Here is an 8,680-nt window from a genome sequence, read left to right on the forward strand (position 1 = left end):
GACCTCCGCCTCGGCTTATTTCTCGACCTTTTTGCTCAACCTTGACCTTGACCTTAACATGTATTAATTGGCATGGATTTTCATACAATCAACTATTAATCAAGTTTAAGGTCTCTGGGACAACGATGTCGAAACTTATGGCTGATTACGTGAATGGAACATTTTGCTTAACCATGACCTTGACCTTTGACATTGTCCTTCCAACATTTTATCATTTGCAGATTTTTACATAACAGTTGATCCCTTCAAGTTTTATTACTCTACGGTTACAATTGTGCCCAGGAAGCTGTTCACAAACAAACAAACACACACATAAAGGGGGTAAAATATAACCTCCTTCCAACTTTGATACCTATCATAGGATTGTATAAATAATTATGCACAAATCCACGCAGTGAAATTTATGAATAAAGAAGGAAAATTTTCTTTTTATATGTTATATATGAAAGATCTGTTTTAATGTTGTCACTGATTTCGAAAAGAAAAAAAATCTTCCAATAGTTTATTACTTATTTAGTTTAATATATATCCTTATTTCCTCTCCTCACTCGGCTAATTTCTCCCTGTTGGAACCCTTGGGCTTATAGCATTCTGCTTTTCCAACTAGGGTTGTAGCTTAACTAATAATAATAACAACAACAACAACAATAATAATAAATAAATAAATAAATAATATTACTAATAATAATAATAACAATGACTACAACAACAATACTAATACAATTGCCGTTTGAGAAGCTGAAGCCTTTTGAAATTTTTCAAAAATACAATCGCTCTCCAAAAGTTTTAAAGTCCGTTTCTCAGCAAGTATCTTAGGACTTGGATTCCTAGCCAATGACCTAAATGTCCAGCCATAAATACCGGGTACACAGATTACTGATAAGGACAATCAAATGGCATAATGCTCTCTCTTCTAAACCCGGATTTAAATCCTTTTCCAGGTCACGTATTGAAGTGTAGCCTAGACAAGATCCTGGCCCTATAAAAAAGATTTCGTCTATTTTGACATAGTTTTAATTTTCCGGTTAACAAGTATATTTGCTTGTGCGTTTCTGCAATACCGTTTAATAAAATGCGAAAAGGGATAATGGTGTGATGGCTTTTTTTTTTTTTTTTTTAATCGGAACAGCTTTTTTTTTTGCTCATACATGTAAATACGTAAAGTCTATTATTACGATTTGAAATTCAAACGTATTACACAATAACATGACATGATATATACTATATATATATAAATATATATATATATATATATATATATATATATATATATATATATATATATATATATATATATATATATATATATGTACACATATATATATTTACATATATAAATATATGTATATATACATATACTGTATATACTCATATATATACATATATGCGTATATATAAATATATATATATATATATATATATATATATATATATATATATATATATACACACACATATTTACGTGTATATATATATATATATATATATATATATATATATATATATATATATATATACACACACATATTTACGTGTATATATATTATATATACTGTATATATATATATATATATATATATATATATATATATATATATATATATATATATATATATACGTATATGTATGTACACCCAGCAACAAAACCGGTGTCACCTGGCCAGACCTGACTTGGACAGATCATGCCCCTCTTGCCCTGAAAGGTGGCCGACGTTAAACAACTGAGACATCGTTAGGATGGTTCGAAAGTGAGGAGGAGGAATGCGATGAAGAGAGAGAACATTATTATTCTTTTAAGAAATGTAATGTAATATTTCAAAACTAATTCATCAAAAGATTTTATGATAACTTTTTTATTTGAAATTTCCTGTCCTATTTCTATAAAGAAAAAAAAATCTTGAATAATATGGGAACTGATTATTCATATTAATCTTCATATATCCTTCGTTTGCATTTTCTTAAGCAATTCCTCTTCCTCTCTCTCTCTCTCTCTCTCTCTCTCTCTCTCTCTCTCTCTCTCTCTCTCTCTCTCTCTCTCTCTCTCTCTCAAATAGCACCTATTGAGTCACCAATCATTAATTAGTGGCCTTTGTTAAAAATTTCGAAGGTAATAAGGTTTATAGGTTTAGTTGTTGATTTCAGTGTTTTCCTTTGATTTCGATCATGAGCCACGTAGCTCGGTGTGGTTGGGGTCGGCTTTTGTCACAGGCTACTTGGCCCCGGCTCTCTTAGAGAAAAAAGTATTATTTGCTATATCAATTATATTAGTTTAAGGTTGAAGATTTAAAATGCATCATGAGTTAACATAATCTATATTGTTTCAGAAGTGATTGGTGACAATAAAATATATGAAATGACATGCAATGAAAGTTCATTGGTGCATTATTATAGTGATGGTGTGATATAAAGGATGTAAGGTATAAAAGATTAAACTATCAACACATTGTTTACTCAAATTATCTGGTTCGGTGTCCATAACCTTACCTTATTTCCTTATTCTATGTTTGGGTTCCCCCATATACCACCAGAGTTGCTTATGCATCTTCCGGTGTATTTTGCATCTTCCAGTCTTGGATGGTCTGGGATGCATCTTAGGTGCTTATCGAGCTTATTCTTAAACACATCTACGCTAACTCCTGATATGTTTCTTAGATGAGCTGGCAGCACATTAAATAGTCGCTGCATTGTCGATGCTGGTGCGTAGTGGATTAATGTCCTGTGCGCCTTCCTTAGTTTTCCTGGTATAGTTTTGGGCACTATTAATCTACCTCGGCTTGCTCTTTCTGATATTTTTAGCTCCATGATGTTTTCAGTAATTCCTTAGATTTGTTTCCATGCTTGTATTATCATGTATCGTTTTCTTCTCCTTTCTAGACTGTATAATTTTAAAAATTGCAGTCTTTCCCAGTAGTCAAGGTCCTTAACTCCTTCTATTCTAGCAGTAAAGGACCTTTGTACACTCTATTTGTGCAATATCCTTTTGGTAGTGTGGTATCATATCACATTGTAGTACTCGAGTGTACTACGTACATAAGTTTTGTACAGCATAATCATGTGTTCAGCTTTTCTTGTTTTAAAGGGTTTGAATAGCATTCCCATTTTTTATTTACATTTGGCCAACAGTGTTGCTATTTGGTCGTTGCATAACATATTCCTGTTCAACATTACACCAAGGTCTTCAAATAAATCGGTGTGATTATATTTTTCGATAACTATTCTCGAAAACGATTGCATTTCTTAAAAGAATAAGAGATAAGACCTCTATCTCTTTTATATATATATATATATATATGTAATGATTAGAATAGTAATATTACATGTTTAAAACAAATGACGTAATATGTCATGTTGGTTGGAAGAGCTGGCCGTGAGATTTGCTATGGTCAACTCAAATTGTGTACAGGATGTAAGATGCTAAGTTGTCATTCTTTCTTAGTGTCAACACATTAACTCTTCGTGTGAAAGTTTGTGACGTCACCGGATGCAGGTGTCTTCCGATTCCGTCACTTATCCAAATTAAAGCAAGTGTACGATTTTTGGGATATCAGTAATTTGTTCAGTTCTTATCTAAACTTCACCAGAATTGGTCATGTGGACCAACACAGCTTCCTCCAGTGATGGAGATGTTTAACTCAGTTGTTTATATACAATAAAACTTAAAAACCACCAAGATGTGTTCAATAAACCATCTAAATACATCTGAAAACAACTCATACTCAAATGTGTGCTTAAGACAGTAGCACACCAATAAATGGTGGCAGCGCTTAAACTCAAAGACAGCGGTTAAACTCTAAGAATTAGAGAAATATCTTCAAGACTTCAAAATAAATAGCTGTAAAACCAGAGATATATCTTCAAGACTTCAACATAAAAGCTGTAATACCTGATAAAGATCTTCAAGAACTCAGAACTATCTACAAGAATCTACAATTTTGACTAAGTCCAACGAAAATGCTAACACCAACATATGTTAGTATACAAATAGAATCTTCAATCAACATCCTAGGAAACCCAAGGACTGGCATTCAACTATTGCAAAACATATCCAGGAAGACCTACATTCTACAAGAAACTAGAACGAGACATCGCTAACAAAACATCAAGAGAGAGAGAGAGAGAGAGACGACTCGACTTCATATATAAGCTAAGTACAAAGATTTTGTATTCATTTCAGTTTGTGCAGTGAAGTGTAGTTATCACAAGTCGTTAGTCAATTATTACTGGGGTGAGTGAATTCCTAAACTTTGTTATAAGAAACTCCGAATTCTCATTTAGAATTTTTCTTTCTTTGTGCTAATTCCTTTTTCTTTCATAAACTCTTGGGGGGAAATGTATTGGGATTAGTAACATTGTTGGGGGAATTTTATTATACATATGCGTTTACGCAGTGGGCGTCTGTACTCATATAGATATTTTGATAGGATTGAAAGGGGTCAAAGAGATAGAAAAAAAAAGAATACAGCAGTCATGGCTCCTCCTGTCAGCCCTACCCCTGGACCTAGTGGTGTAGGCCAGGCTAATCCTCCTCCAATTGTGACGCTTGTAAATGCCAGGTCAGCAATCCTTCCTTTTCAAGGCCGTGTCAACGGGTTCTTGCCACAAAATGTGGAGTCATGGATTTCATCCGTTGATGCCCATTTAAATGCCAAACAAATCGTAGATCCTTTTGTACAATTACAAAAAGCTAAAAGTTTTATAGATTTTTCTAAGGGGGATGCGAGTGCGTATTTAAGAGGTGTTTCATTTCAGGAAGCAGTTACTTGGGATGATTTCAAAGTTAGGTTACGCGCGATCTATGGGGGTGAAGAGGCTTTGGATGTAGTGTTAACGTTACGAAATACACTTAATCAAGCCACTATGAATCGGCTTAATGTTGTTGAGAGAGCAGCTCTCATAGCTGATAGGCTTAACGAATATCAGGACATTTTAGGTAATTCCACTTGGGTTACTAACGGTAATATCTCCGTGAAAGATTTTTTACGATTAATGTATTTAACTTGCATGACACTTATGTTGCCTGAAGCTTTAGTGCGGTGCTTTGATAAGAAGTTAATGCCTGCAAGTACGGAATTGGATGTCTATAAACAGATAAAGAAGCACATGTCCAAGTGTCCAGATCTCGATCCCGTGTTAACTCAAGTTTTTGCTAAGAATGAAACAAAACCACAAACAGTGAACGTAATTAATAATCCAGTAGCGGGAGTGACGTGTTACAACTGCAAACGTCAAGGTCACATAAGCGCAGACTGTAGAACGAAATTTTGTTCAGTTCACAACACAGGATCACATTCTTATAGTCAATGTTACGCGCGTAAGACACAACAATATCCTAGAAATACACAGTCAATTCCACAGTCAGTTCCATATGGAAATAAAAAGAAAAATCCTCATTTTAACAATAAGAAGAAACAACAAAATGTCAATGCAGTTCAGAGTCCGAAACAAACAAACACTTCTTCAAATATCGCTGAGCCTGGGCCGTCAAACCAGACCTCGCAAAGTCAGCCTAATTTTCAGAATGTGCAGAGCAAAGCAAATACCACATAGTTAACTCTAGAGGGGAAGAGAGTGATGTTGGGTCAAGGTCATTTATGTCAACATCAATAGTATTGAATAATCAATTTAATGTTTTATCAGATAATTGTGAGACAATAGATTTTCCTATGAAACACACGGCCGAATTAAGTAAAACAGTGCATGCTCCCGTAGATTTGCAACGAATTCATACAATAATAAGCCAAAATGAGTTACGGCCAACCTTATATGCTGTAAATTTAGAACACAAATCCTTTACGTTATTTTTTGACTCTGGTAGTCCACGTAATATTATGGATTTGAAGACGCATCATTTGTTGTTTTCGAACTTTCCGATTGAAAAATCAGGAATCAGACTTTCAGGTATAGGAAATAATGAATTAAACGTCATAGGCATAACTCATATTCAGTTCAGAGTCGGTAATCGCACGTTTGCCGATACATTTGTTGTTGTGAAAAACATTAATATGTATCCAGCTGTAATTATAGGATACCCATCTATGGGAAATCAAAACATTATCTTAGCTCCTGCAAAGCACGGCGTGTATATCAAAGGGAAATTCTATAAGTCTTCTAATACTTTAAAGTCAGTTTTGGATAAAAAGGAGACGACAAGTGTAACCGTAACGTACGTTGAAGAACCAATAACTTGTCTCACTAATAAAGAAATAATACACGCGACCCAGCAGAATTCTCGTTCACCCGTAATATCATCTTGCACGCAATATATCGAACCAAACATACCTTCGAATTTAATAGTGCAAATAAAGAAAACACTACCGGGATCTGAAATATTAATCCTTTCCGATACTTTGAAAACCAACGGATTGTCTGTCACACAAGCTATTTATACAGTAGGCTCACATCAGCAATGTAATATCGAAGTCTGTAATCATTTAAATAACACTTTAGTAATTCACAAAAATCAACATATCTTGGATGTAGAAGTTTATAAACATCGTATTCTTACCGTTGCTGAAATCAATCACTCTCAATCAGTTGCGGATGAATCCCTTTTACGATCTATTAAAAATAAAATCAGTAAGGACATTCAAGACGAAGAAATTCAGCAGAAAATTTTTGAACTTTTAAATAAATATACAGATGTCTTTTCCACTACGGATGGATCCTTAGGGAAAACAGATGTGATCGAGCATCAAATAAGGTTAAAAGACAAACAGAAAATTATATATGTACCCTCGTACAGACTCCCTATGAAATTCCAGAATGAAATAAATGATGAAGTAGGTAAAATGTTAGAGGAAGGAGTCATTAGAAAATCAAATAGCCCTTATAATTTTCCTTTAATAGTTGTACCGAAAAAAGATCGAACATGGCGTATCTGCGTCGACTTTCGTCGTCTAAACGAGGAAACGATCCCTGATCGATTCCCAGTGCCATGTACTGACGATATTTTGTCTTTGTTAGGTCAGAATAAATATTTTACCAGTTTGGACTTACTTAAAGGCTTTCACCAGATATCATTAGAAGAAGATAGTATCCCATACACAGCCTTCAGCACAGCCAGGGGACATTATGAATTTTTACGGATGCCTTTTGGTTTACGTTGTGCTCCTATAACATTTACAAGAATGATTAACATAGTGTTTGGAGACTTGTTAGGGGATATATTGCATGCCTATATGGATGATCTTGTAATCTTTTCCAACACCTTAGAGGAACATCTACGTAAGTTAGAACTAGTACTACAGAGATTAAGACAACATAACTTAAGGGTAAAGATTAGTAAGTGTGAATTTTTCAAAACAGAATTGATATATTTGGGTTTCATGGTGTCAAGCCAAGGTCTTAAAGTAGTCCATGATAAGGTGTCGGCTATACGTAATTTTCCCATACCTACTAATGTCAAGGGAATACAGCAATTTCTGGGTTGTAGTGGATATTACAGGCGTTTTATACGCAACTATTCAATAATAGCCGCTCCTTTAACTGATCTTACGAAGAAGGGCGTAGATTTCATATGGTCTGAGCAACATCAACAGGCGTTTAATACTTTGAAAGATGAACTGTGTAGTTCTCCTATCTTAAAATTTCCTGACTTCGGTAAGGAATTCTTCATTGCAACAGACGCCTCAGACTTAGGAGTGGGAGGGGTATTGCTTCAGCAATATGATAAACAGTTTTTCCCGATAGCTTTCTATTCTCGAAAATTGAGAACTTCCGAAAGTAAATATGCAGTAATAGACAAGGAAGGACTAGCTATTGTTAATTCGCTAGTGCATTTTAAGTTCATAATTTACGGTTATCCCGTTAAGGTTCTTACTGACCATAAACCACTAACAGAGTTCTTTAAAGGCTTCAATCACAGCCCTAAACGAACTCGGTGGCATTTAATCATTCAAGATTTTGGCGCAAGAATCGGGTATTTACCTGGGAAAGCAAATATCATTGCGGATGCATTATCACGCAACCCCGTGTCATCTTGTACGGAGTCTTTAGCTGAATTAATAGATATATCAACATCCATGCCTATTGTAAAAACCAATATCTGAACAAGAAGATTTAGGCTGGAGTGCTGAATTGTTACAGACTGAGCAAAGAAAAGATCAGAAAATAGAAACAATTATAAATGCTTTGAAAGGCAATCATAAAGAAAAAGAATATATAAAGTATAAGCAGCAGAATTATGTAATCAAAGATAATATTCTGTGTAGAACTGTGACAAGGAAAACCCGCAATACACCACATGTAACTAACGACCAGGTAGTAGTACCAAACTCACTTGTTTCCACTGTCCTGAATTGGTTGCATTCAAATCCATTACATGGACACCCTGGGTTCTCATTAATGTCACAGAAAGCCAAATCATTGTTTTATTGGCATACAATGCTTACAGATATAAAAAGACACATAGCTAATTGTCGCACATGTCAGGAAAACAAAGGGCATACGAAAACACCTGTTAGCTTAGGAGCTTATCCTGTTCCCAATCAACCCTTTGAAAGAATACATTTAGATTTGTTAACAGGATTTTACGAGTCAGACAGAGGGAATAAGCACCTCTTAGTAATTATAGATGCTTTAACTCGATATACAGAACTAATAGCGCTTAAAACTAAAACTGCGATTGAATGCGCTAGGAAGTTTTACGAGTGTTACATTTGTAAACATGGAATTCCACACA

This window comes from Palaemon carinicauda, chromosome 11 (genome assembly GCF_036898095.1).
Source record: "Palaemon carinicauda isolate YSFRI2023 chromosome 11, ASM3689809v2, whole genome shotgun sequence".
In the NCBI taxonomy this organism is placed as follows: Eukaryota; Metazoa; Arthropoda; class Malacostraca; order Decapoda; family Palaemonidae; genus Palaemon; species Palaemon carinicauda.